This window comes from Mus caroli, chromosome 15 (assembly GCF_900094665.2).
Source record: "Mus caroli chromosome 15, CAROLI_EIJ_v1.1, whole genome shotgun sequence".
Lineage (NCBI taxonomy): Eukaryota > Metazoa > Chordata > Mammalia > Rodentia > Muridae > Mus > Mus caroli.
In genome coordinates, this window is record NC_034584.1 from 21,814,832 (window position 1) to 21,819,783 (window position 4,952).

Sequence of the window (4,952 nt, forward strand, 5' to 3'; positions counted from 1 at the left end):
TGGTTAGTTCATAATGTTGTTCCACCCACAGGGTTGCAGTTCTCTTCAGCTCCTTGGGTACTTTCTCTAGCTCCTCCATTGGGGGCCCTGTGATCCATTCAATAGCTGACTGTGAGCATCCACTTCTGTGTTTGCTAGGCCCCGGCATTGTCTCGAAAGAGACAGCAATATCTGGGTCCTTTCAGCAAAATCTTGCTAGTGTATGCAATGGTGTCAGCATTTGGAAGCTGATTATGGGATGGCTTTATTGCTTCTTAAGGAGGGAAGACCCCGACCCCAGAAAATGGTGCTGCTTATATAGCCCTCAGAGTGGCGTTTCAGCACCTGATGTGGCGTGTCAGCTCCTGATTTGTTGCTCGCCCATCCCCTCATTACTACACCTCGAGATGGGCAGTGACTAGGCGTGAGTTCACTCTCGCACTTGTGCATAAGGCTTGTTTACTAGTTAGGCACAGTGGAAGCCAGCGCCATCTTATAATGGCGATTGCTTATGGTACGACTCTCCACAATTCATCCCTGTAATATAATGATTGACACATATTAGAGGGCAATAATGAAATGTGCACGTAGGCATACTTAGAAATGAGGGTTATGCCTGCTGATAATAAGTTGAATAAGTTCACAGACAGATCTAAAGGCTTATGAAACAAGACGTTCTCTATTCTACTTTCTAAAAATCATGTTGGTGTCATTGACAACATTATTGTTTGTGTTTATAAGTGTGACTATAATCATTCCATAGAAAATTCTCTCCATTTTGGAAACTCTATTTTTTCCAGTTACAATCCTGCATCACAAACAGTGAAATGGGGAGAGTTTATAGAAATGTGAAGAATGATTCACAAAGCCATTTATGGAGGAGGATTCTACTGCTATTGGGAGGCAGATTAAGGGAAAGAGGTTATCAGAATTCTATTTCAAATAGAGGTTGTTTTTTTTATAGTCAGATGCTACGTGGTGTGGTTCCAGGAGAGGCTCCTGGACAGCACAGCATCTAATGAGTAACAGTTTTGGTTACTGTTGGTATCCCAGTATAGAGCATGCATTACTAAGACTTCATCAATGGTTCTTTGGCACATTTTAGACTAACAGTGCTCCAGCATACAGCAAGCTTCCCCTTGAGTCATGTATACCTGTGAATTTGCATCAACACCCTCACAGGGAAAGGACCCTGGGATAAGAAATTCTCTGCAGTGTATTTGTGGAGTACAGGAGAGAGATTGGCCAGGATGAGAATGCCCAGTGTTATGGCAAGCATGACTGTGCCCTGCCATGAATCATTGTTTGCTTTCTATGTCTAACCCTTACTATCTTCTCTGATCCCCACACACAAATACACTCATACATAGACACACAATGCATACTTATACATACATACATACATGTATATACACACATGAGCACACATACACACAGAGCCTAAATTAATGTTGGAATAAGAAAATAGTCAGAATTTCCACACAATAAATATATCACCCATGAAATAATTTCATGGAAAAAAATGTGTGTATGAGTGTATACGTGTAGGCATATGTGAGTGTGTGTTAGTATGTGTAAGTATGTGTTAGTATGTGTGTGTGTGAGTATGTGTGTATGAGTGTGTAAGTCCATATATACATGTGTGTAAAGAGAGTTTTGAACTTACTGTTTTAAAATACATAAAAACTTCAAAACTCTTAGTATCATCTCTCAGATTATTATGACAGAAACAACTTTTTCAATTTCAATATCATAACTCAAACTGAATCTTCAACACAAAATGTTTATAACTAGGAAATGAATTGGAAATATCTTAAATTATTATTTTCAAAATCACTTGCTGAATGATAAAAGCCCAGAGCCTGTAAGCAAATTGTCTCTTTTGAATGTCTAATTTGTAGCATGAACTTCTTTAAGTGTGTTTGTAAGTACCGGACACTGTTAGCAGCATGCACTGGGGCATCTGGACATGAGAGATGAAGCCCTTTGGGCATGGATCACACTTGGTAGTTCCAGGGGACAGGTGGCATCCCTGAGGGGCAGGAAAGTGGAAGAGTTGCCCATGAGGCACTAGTAGAGGTCGTCACTGGGATATTGTAGAACCCAGCTCTACAATGTCCTCATTGGACATCTGAAAATCAGAAGGAAGGTGCAGGGAATGCTGTAGGAGGAAGTGGACATGTTACAAAAGTAGGTGTGCTCTCTGTAGGGGAATGCAGGGTGCATGCCAAGACATGGTCCCTCCGTACACAGGTGACTAAGAGTATGCGACTGAATGCCACAAGGATTAATGAGACATAAAAATTGACAAGACTAATTCTGGGGCACTAGTGTCCTCTCTGCATCTGTCATAGTAAGGGATATAAGTCAACAGAGATGACAGAGCACCATATAGGCCAGCCATGTTTCCTTCCTCTCTCCTCAGGAGACATCAGAACCAGAATTCAAGGAAGAAAGGCAGCTCACAGCTTTGTGAAGTAGAAGAGAGCTTCTTCATTATTAGAGCTCCTCAAACACTTCAGAGTAGTTATATTTTGTCATCCAATATTTCTTTAATATAAAATTTATTTTTTTTTTTTACTCTCCCTATTGCACCAGCTAAATATGTGCCAGAATAGGGATTGGACTATAACTCATTAGTAAAGTCTTTGTCTCACACAAGTCTTGTGTTCTCTCATTAGTAACACACACTGGAAGGCGGATAGGGTTTGGGGTAGTAAGTGGAAAGGGAAGGAGATGATGAAGGAAGGGTAGGGAGGGAAGAAGGAACCAATAGAGTTCAGGAGAAAAACTGAGGATATAAATGTTTAAAGGCGAAGGGTGGAGGGAGCTGCTTCTGAGTAGAAGACCTGAAGAGTTACCAAACATGACTAGAAAGTAAGATGGAGGCCAGCAAGGCATCCACAGAGGTGAGCAGTAAGCAGAGTCTTGGTGCTTTGAGCAGAAAGAGATTCCAGTAAAATTTCAGGTGAAAGAAAAGCCTATGGACTAATTGTGAAAGACTGTGCTAAGCAGAAGGCGGAGGTTTTATCAAGGCTGGGCTACCATCTCCTTCTCCCGTTGGTCTCCTTCCTACAAGTTCCTTTCACCTATTTATTCACTGCAGAAGAGATCTCTGTAAGCTTGTGTAAGCAGTTTAGGAAAGGAGCCAGAATGCCTAGAGGGACTGAGAAATGAAGATTGCAGAACCTTTGGGAGATGCTCTTTATATATAGGCTTCCTGCAGAGGGCCATGAGGAAAGGACCTCCTGTGTGCACTTAAGCTTCAGTTCCAATAGGAAACAAAAGAAGAGACATTTAAAATGTAGCTTCCTGAAAGCAAATCAGGTTCCTTTACCCGATGCTTTCCATTTCCTTTTCTCTTTTCCTAGTCTGTTATAAAATTCCTTAAGTGTTTTATGTATGCTTATGTTTTGGTTAACTCTACCTTTGGTTTTACATTTAATCACTCCCCTCATCCCCATACCACTAATCCATCCCAACTTCATATGGTCTTTGTTTAAAAAACCCACGGGTTCTGCTTCGTGCTATCTGGATATGCATATATATATAGGTCCATCTGCTAGAACATGGGTAGCCTCCTAGGGGCTGCATCCCTGAAGAGAACTGACTCTGCCTCTCCCAGGAGGCATCAGATGCCAGTAGCGCCTCAGATAGGGATAGAACTTCATGACTCCTTACATCATCTAGGCTGGATTTTGTTTGGCTTGATCTTGCACAAATTTCTTGCTGCAGTAAGAGACAAGGTACCTGACACTCTAGTCAAACCAAACCCCTTCCTCTTTGGACCTCCAACACCCCGCTCCCTGTGCCCCTATGTTTAGACCTCAAAAGTTGGATGCCATTTCTTGTTGCTCCATTTCTTCATATCCACATTCAAACACTCAGCTTATTCTTTAATGTTCTCCTCAGATCTAATCACTGAAGAGCACCTCCCTTGCTGGTCTAGGTTTCCATCATTTCTAATGGAGACTGTTACAAGAGCTCCCAAAGGCCAATTGGATCAGGTTGACTTACTTCCTCCAAAAATTAATAATCACAAAGGACATCAAAATGTGACTGGACTTCAAAATAGTGTTTAATACAGCTTATTAGTTAAAAATGAAGACATAATTCACAAGGAAATCCCTCAATGCCACAACCCACATCTTCATCAGGTCACATGAAGCCATGCAGAGTTGCAGACATGCACAGAATTACTCCATGTAATTACGGAGACATAGTCTGGAATGATGTTCCTCCAAACCAGAGAACATTTGCACTATTAACTGCTCATATCAGAAAGAGTCAAGGAAGGATGCTCTCTGAGTGATTCAGATCAAATGAGGCCCCAGTACTTCCCTGACTAGGACTCGTGTCCTCCAGCATTGAGACAGTGAACTTGTAAGGTTTTAAGTCCCACAGGTTTTGCTACTTTCTTAAGACAGCTTCAGGAAACCAATACACTCTCCTTTCTCCCCAGCTTCCTAGTAAACTGAGCAGCATAGACATCATTTTAGAATGGAAATGGAGTGTACTACTCTGTCACAAATATTTCTCTATTGCCGGCCCATCCCACTGAAGAGGTAGTCACTGTCCTTACAAAATCCCATGAGGATCTGCTCCTGGTGGTACCTTCCCCCTCATCCCCCTTCTCCTATCCTTTCTCCTTGCTCTGCCTGGTTTCAAACCTGTCAAGAGCATCTCTGCTTTAGGATTCTGTGCTGTGTAGATGAAGCCCAGTTCACTCTTTCCCATGTGTCCCTAGAGTATCAATCATATTGTTGCATCTTGTCATGAATTCCTCTCAAATCTCTGTAAAAATGGCACCATGCCCCCTTCTCTCCCTCCCTCCCTCTCTCTCACTCCCTCCCTCTCCCTCCTTCTCCTTCATTCTCTCTCTCCCTCTCCCTCCCTTTCCCTCTCCCTCCCTTTCCCTCTCCCTCCCTTTCCCTCTCCCTCCCTTTCCCTCTCCCTCCCTTTCCCTCTCCCTC